The sequence below is a fragment of the Acomys russatus genome, chromosome 7 (assembly GCF_903995435.1).
Source record: "Acomys russatus chromosome 7, mAcoRus1.1, whole genome shotgun sequence".
NCBI lineage: Eukaryota > Metazoa > Chordata > Mammalia > Rodentia > Muridae > Acomys > Acomys russatus.
This window is the reverse complement of record NC_067143.1, coordinates 63971629-63979256: the sequence shown is the minus strand read 5'-3', so window position 1 is coordinate 63979256 and position 7628 is coordinate 63971629. Positions and strand designations below refer to the sequence as shown.

The 7628-nt window shown below is 39.3% G+C and overlaps 1 pseudogene; it reads left to right on the top strand.

Moving 5' to 3' along the window:
- The first annotated feature begins 6622 nt into the window (after positions 1-6622).
- LOC127192309 (COMM domain-containing protein 6-like) lies at positions 6623-6873 on the top strand (annotated as a pseudogene).
- Positions 6874-7628: the final 755 nt, after the last annotated feature.

The window sequence follows — 7628 nt, the reverse complement described above, 5'->3', positions numbered from 1 at the left end:
CATATTCCTGCTTTTTAAGGCGTCATCTCAGCTATCATATTATTGAATATTTATTAATTCTAGAAAGCTCTTCTAACCCTGCTAGATCCTCGGTAATTAAGGCAGAGACGTACTGATTTATTTAAACAAGCTTCAGGTACAATAACTGGGTAAGTACAAGTTAAACTAGTTTTCTAAGCTAGTCTGGCTACCTCCCAGCTGCACTCCTCAAGTTACTGGTCAGTCTTCGTCCTGTCTTAGCTGGATGCACTCCATCAGGCCTAGCCTCTCTCTCCTCCCAGCCTCCTGGTCTTGACTCAGAGCCCAAGCCTCGCCCAGGGACTGAAGCCTACTTCCCTCCTGCCAGTTTACAGTTGTCTAGCCTCTTTCATTTAACCCATCAGAGAATATTGTAAAGCAAAGTTTACATAAGATCACTCAGTATATGTGTGAGAATGCACTCATCTGGACTGCAACCGATCCTGGGGGCCAAAATTCAGCATTTGCATACATAACACAAGACCAACCTCCAACGGAGTCCCGCCTGCAATACTATAACTGAATTAGTAGCAAGGGTCCATCCAGATTCAAGAGGAGGAAACGGACAGTCTATCTCACTTCTTGATGTGCACGTGGCAAAGGTCTCAAGAAGCATATTCTGGCTACTCCTGAGTAGGAGAGCCAGCACACACAAGCCATCTTTTCTCAACTCTACACAGTTAGTTGCTAATGGAATGAAATTTTGTGGCGTTTCTATGAAATGAGGGCATGCATATTTTAGTAGTCTTTCTTTGTTATATAATTTAAAAATAAAGTTCACTAGAACTACAGATCTGTTTTCTTTCTGGAGATGTCATCACCAGGATAGTTCCTATGAACACGAAAAACTATGGTAGTAGTGTGACCACCAACATGTCTTTGACGGATGAGAAAGAATTTTGTTTTCCCATTCGCTTTCCATCTATCATGGCACTGAATGGTGTGCGTGTGTGTTACTGGAGATTTGATGTAGGGTCTCACACATGATATGCAAGTGTTCTGTCACTGAGGCATGTCGCCAGACCATAGTGAGGATTAGCCCTTTTTCCTCAGTGTGAGGTATATAACTTCATTTTAGTGATCAGTCTGTCAGATGTAGAAAGGCAGACTAAAAAACTGCATTATGCTGCAGCTGAGATTTGAATCCTAGGTCCTGAGGACATAATTTTATTTCATGCCTAGAGTCTTGCTATTAAATTAAACTTCTTTTTTAAATACTGGCTCAAGCATTTTAGTAAGTCAAAGTTATTAATAGAAAAATCCCTTATTGCACCTTAATCCAAGTCAGCTGTTATCTTCCCAGAGCGTTCTGGGATCTTTCCTGAGAAGGATCCGTGTTATCACGGCAACATGTTCACTGCTGTGTTTGAGAAACTGCCTGAACTAGGTACACAACTAGTGTGTCAGAAGCAAGTGTTATGTTACAGCTTCTCTGTTCTTCTTCAAATCCAATGTAACAACTTTAAAAAATAATCCACTGATTAAATGCCATGTGGAGACACGGGAACTAGCAGGGAAAAAATGAGCCACAGAAATCTTTCCAGTGGGTTAAAAAGAATAAATCGCAGGAAGCACATTAGAAAGCTGACCTTGGCCGGTGGGATGATGAAGAAGGTGTGTCCTAAAGTCCCTACACGTGCAAAACTGGCTGCACACCCCAGTCATCTAGGTGTGTGGTGAAGCTACAACAAGCCTAGAGAGTGAGATTCCAGTGGCGTGTCAGAGCATGCTAACCTCAACATGCCTTCAAGCCTCCGTAGAAACGCGCATGTTCAGGGCACAAGTCAGAAATGCACAAAGAAAAAGACACTAACCCATGATGATTTCTTTAAGACTCATTAGTTCGTTTCTTCTGACTCTTTCATTTCCTCTTTTTCTGAACACCTACAAGGTAATGTCTGTTCTACACTAAATGCCAAGATTCTGATTCATTCTTTTATATTTATCATATTAGGCTGTTTTAATGCTTCTCTGCTGAATCAGATGAAAGTCAATTTTCACTGGGATCTAAAAGTGAAGTTAAAAAGTTCCAGAGTATGTGATTATGGGTACTTGATTGCGTTAGTACTTATAGCTCACACACACTATACGTATGGCCCTTGGCCAATACCAGTAACGTTTTTTTCAAACTTCTTCCACAGTACAGAAGTTACAGAAGGATGATTTTTCACAAGAATTGTCACTACTTGGTATTCGGGATTTACCAGAACTTTCTGGAAAGCTTTTCGCTCCTCACTTCTCCTAGCCTACAGCACATTAAACAAGTTCACTAGAGTTCTGTTGAGAATTTTTATACTGAATCTTTTAGATTCTACAGTTTGCACTGAAATTTTAATTCACTCAATGGTTCTGAATACATACAATATTCTAGATCTCAGAAACAAAATAAGATAAACAAAGCAGGCAGCATTTATGCTTTAATGGTATTTACAGTCTGATAGGAAAGAAAACAAATGATTGTACATCTAGTACAGCAATTGTGAAATTCCACCCAATGAAAATAGCCAGTGTGTGTGTGTACATGTGTATGTGTGTGTGTACATGTGTATGTGTGTGTGTACATGTGTATGTGTGTGTGTACGTGTGTATGTGTGTGTGTACATGTGTATGTGTGTGTGTACATGTGTATGTGTGTATGTACGTGTGTATGTGTGTGTACATGTGTATGTGTGTGTACATGTGTATGTGCGTATATACATGTGTATGTGTGTGTGTACATGTGTATGTGTGTGTACGTGTGTATGTGTGTGTGTACGTGTGTATGTGTGTATGTACGTGTGTATGTGTGTATGTACGTGTGTATGTGTGTATGTACGTGTGTATGTGTGTATGTACGTGTGTATGTGTGTATGTACATGTGTATGTGTGTATGTACATGTGTGTGTATGTACGTGTATGTGTGTATGTACGTGTGTGTGTACATGTGTATGTGTGTGTACATGTGTATGTGTGTGTGTACGTGTGTATGTGTGTGTACGTGTGTATGTGTGTGTGTACGTGTGTATGTGTGTGTGTACGTGTGTAGTGTGTGTACGTGTGTATGTGTGTGTACGTGTGTATGTGTGTGTGTACGTGTGTGTGTGTGTGTACGTGTGTATGTGTGTGTGTACGTGTGTATGTGTGTATGTACATGTGTATGTGTGTGTACATGTGTATGTGTGTGTACATGTGTATGTGTGTGTACATGTGTATGTGTGTGTACATGTGTATGTGTGTGTGTACATGTGTATGTGTGTGTACATTTGTATGTGTGTGTACATGTGTATGTGTGTGTGTACGTGTGTATGTGTGTGTACGTGTGTATGTGTGTATGTGTGTGTGTACGTGTGTATGTGTGTATGTACGTGTGTATGTGTGTGTACGTGTGTATGTGTGTATGTACGTGTGTATGTGTGTATGTACGTGTGTATGTGTGTGTACATGTGTATGTGTGTGTACATGTGTATGTGTGTGTACATGTGTATGTGTGTGTGTACATGTGTATGTGTGTGTACATGTGTATGTGTGTGTGTACATGTGTATGTGTGTATGTACATGTGTATGTGTGTATGTACATGTGTATGTGTGTATATATGTTTTTATATGAGCATGTATATATATTTTGTGTTTATTTGTCTATATACAGATACAGTTTGAGAACCCACATTTTTTAAATCTAAATCCCAAATATTCCACAATTCCAGTTTTTGAGTGCTAAATTATGCCCCAAAATACTGTGGACAATTGCCTTCAGGCTATGCATACAAAGCACATGTGAACCACAGATCAATTTCTTGTTTAAATTGGGCTCCCATGCCCAATATTTCTTACTTTATATATGCAAATATTTCAAAGTCATATGAATTCTGAAACATTTCCAGATAGTGGATAATCAATCTATATATGAAAACTGTGATGGTCAGTGTTGACTGTGTTTTTGTTTTTGTTTTTGACAAAATCTGTGAACACCTAGGGCACATGCCTCCAGGCACGCCTGGAAGAAGGGACCATTTAGATCAAGTCAGCTTCTGCGGTCACCTGAAGGTGTATAGGGTCACCCTGAGGAGGGCAGCGCCATTCCCTGGGTTCTGGCCCTGGACTGCCTGGAAAGGAAGCTCCTGCCAGCTGCCTTAAGCTCCAGCTGCCAAGACTCCACCCTCCTCCCCATCCCCTGCCATATGCCTGTCCTCCCTTATGCTGCTTCTGTCGAGGTATTTTATCAAATAACGGAAAAATATCTAATACAAACATAAAATTACCATTACAGGGACTTGCTTGTAGGATTATAGGAACTTCGAAAACAAGTCCAAACTCCACAGAGGAGGCCATTAATAAGTGAAGGCTGAAAATTCTCAGACATGACACAAGTCTACAGTTCACAGGGCAATGTCTTCTTCCCAGAGAAGTTCTAGTCCTGCTGTTAAGGTCTGTAACTTCTTACATAAAGTCCACTTGTACTGTGGAGCATGGCTTTTATATGTATCCTGAAAGACAGCTGGGGCATTTCTGTTGGTCAGCAGTGCTGGCTGCTCTGGCAGAGGACCAGAGTTCAGCTCTCAGCACCAACCATGGGCAGCCCAACAACAATTCCAGTTCCAGAGGATTCCATCCCTCTTCTGAACTCCATGGGCACCCACATATAGATACACACATACACACACATTTAAAAATAATAAAAAAATAATAAATAGTTTTCTTTAAAAATAATGACAGTTAATATTATGACCTGAAGGTGAGTGGTTATCAGCCCAGGGTGGGGGATAAGGTGTGGGGGGGTAGTGGGGGAAAGCAGACAGAGAAAATGCTAGGGTATGGGAACAGCCTAAGCAAAGACCCAGAGGTAAGACAGAGTGAACACAGCAGATGGAAATTTCTTTGTCATCACATTTTTTTCTGGCATTTTTTTTTTTTGTCAGAAACCTTTAGCAGAAGCCAAGTGTTGACTCTTTTTAAAATATAGTTATATCAGATGACTGTTGTGTTCTTACTGCTGAATCAGATGAAACTGTATTTTGTGTTTTAATTTGCATTTATAATTGTAGCACCTTTTTATAAGCCTGTTTGGCATCCGGATTTCCACTGCCCATCTATAACCCTTGTACGTTACTCTTCTGAGTAGCTTCCTTTTCATTATAGGAATTAGACACAGCTAAAAGTGCTTTGCCCTTACACACACTTTGTCCTTACACACACTTTGCCCTTACACACACTTTGCCCTTACACACACTTTGCCCTTACACACACTTTGCCCTTACACACACTTTGCCCTTACACACACTTTGCCCTTACACACACTTTGTCCTTACACACACTTTGTCCTTACACACACTTTGCCCTTACACACACTTTGCCCTTACACATACTTTGCCCTTACACACGCTCTGCTAGAGAACAGTGTCAAACCCTGCAGGGTTTTCCTGACTGGGAACAAAGGGCCTAGTGAAATCAGAGAGAGCTGAGGTGGTCGGGGTGCCAGAGCAGACCTTACTTCTAGAGAAACCCTCTGTGGTAAGCAGGGACAACAAGGGTAATAAACAAAAGGGGGAAAAAACCAGATTATCTCAAAAACCATTGTTTATATGGGGGCGAGGGTTCTATGATGCTGAACTAGGAAGCGGCTGGCTATTGTTCCTGTTACTAAAGTTAAATACATTTTACTGAAAGAAAGACGAGGATGATAAAAAAATCAAACTGATACAACATTATCATAAAATTATATTCTTTCAAGAAATAAGCCAGAAAGCATGCATACAAAATAAAAGAAACCTGCATCCTTATATTTCAAATAAGTAAGCTAAACATTTGTTAAAAATAATAAAATTTGAGGACACAAAGTTGGGGGGAGCAGGGATAAATCTGGGAGGAGTTATGGGGAGGAGTAGGTGGTGTAATCAAAATACACTGCACAAAATTAATCACAGAATTAATAAAGGTGTGTGAATGGGAGGGGAGAGATGGAAATGATATTGTAAACTACTCATGTGAAGTTCTCAAAAATATGAAAATGTTAGGTTAAAAATATAGGTAAATAATATAAAACATCAATATCTTTCATATTGATATCAATACTAAAAAGATAAAATAATAGTAAAATTTACAAACAATTTAAATTTGGGTCGAAATAACTAAAAAATGATATTGGAAAAAGGAATAAGAGGATGTGAAAATGGAGTTAACAAAACCAAAGAAAGTATTATACATAAGAAAATTATTTTAGAAGTAAAGAATTAGAAGTTAGAATTTAGAAGTAAAGAATGAAAAATAATATACTAGTAAATAAATATCGGGTATCACAAAGACAAAAATGGGCAAGAGAAAATTTGAAATTAAAAAATGAAATACATAAGAAAAGTCAAGTCATCTGATGTTATTTGTGTGTCATGTACACGTGTGTAAGTTTGTGTGTAGATATGAATGCACTTGTATGCATGTATGTATACAGGTATACATGTGTGTAGAGGCTGGGGGTCAACCCTGAGTATCTTCCGTAATTGCTCTTTACGGGTCTTTAGAGACTAGTATTTCACTGAACTTGGAGGTCATTCACTTATCTAGACTCCGATATACATCGGAGGCACTGAGTCAGCATCTGACAAACATGTCAAGGACGAGTTCCGCTTTGGCCATGGAGGGGTCCATGGAGCCTGTGCTGGACAGCAAGCAGGAGATCACCTGCCAGCTTATAGATTTCCAATGGAAAGTGGGCACGGCTCTGAGCTCAGCTGCACATCCCTCGAGCATCCTTACGTGGCAGTGACGCTAAACGTGGCAGGTCATCTGGTCAAGTAAACAGCAAGTCTATCAAAATGACCATTCCAGTTTCAGAGTTTCTACAGATGGTTCAAGGAAATGTCTGCTATGATTAAGACTGTGTGAGACCTGATTTCTGATTGTGAAGTAACGGACCCTATTTTCTGAAAAAGAGCTGTATATGGATATACATTGGAAATTGTGCTTTTCTGTCTGGAGAGATGGTTAAGAGCACTGGCTGCTCTTCTAAAGAACCCATGTTCAATTTCCAGCACCCACATGGCACCTCACAACTGTCCAGGTCCAGGATCTAACACCCTCACACAGACATATATGCAGGAAAAATACCAATTGCACATAAAATAAAATAAGTAATTTTTAAAAAATCACTTCCGGTTTTTAAAAATAACTTTAAAAATCAGATGAGCATAAATTATTTTAGTGGTTATCGATGCTTAACCTTGTCAGTGAGCTAAAGTGACTGTGTTGAACACTAATGTGTGTAGATTATGTGTAATTACATCTTCACAAACAGATGAATACATGATACTATTACATACAAAAATATCAAAGAAAGAAAATTCTAGAAGCTATTAAGCAAAATAAGCCAAGCATAGAAATGTACTGAACAGTCTCATTTGTGGAAGTTAAATAATCTCACAGATGCTGAAACTAGAAAAAGAGTTGCTAGAGCCTGGAAGCCTAGGAAATAGAGGGAAAAAGAGACTGGCTACCAGCTGTAAAAATACAGACAGACAGGAACACTGCACTCTTAACATCTAGCCCAGAAGGTGACTGTGGCTGATAAGAAATTATCATATATTGCAAAATAGCTAGGAGAGAGGAGTTTTAGATTTCCAGCACAAGAAAAATGATAACTG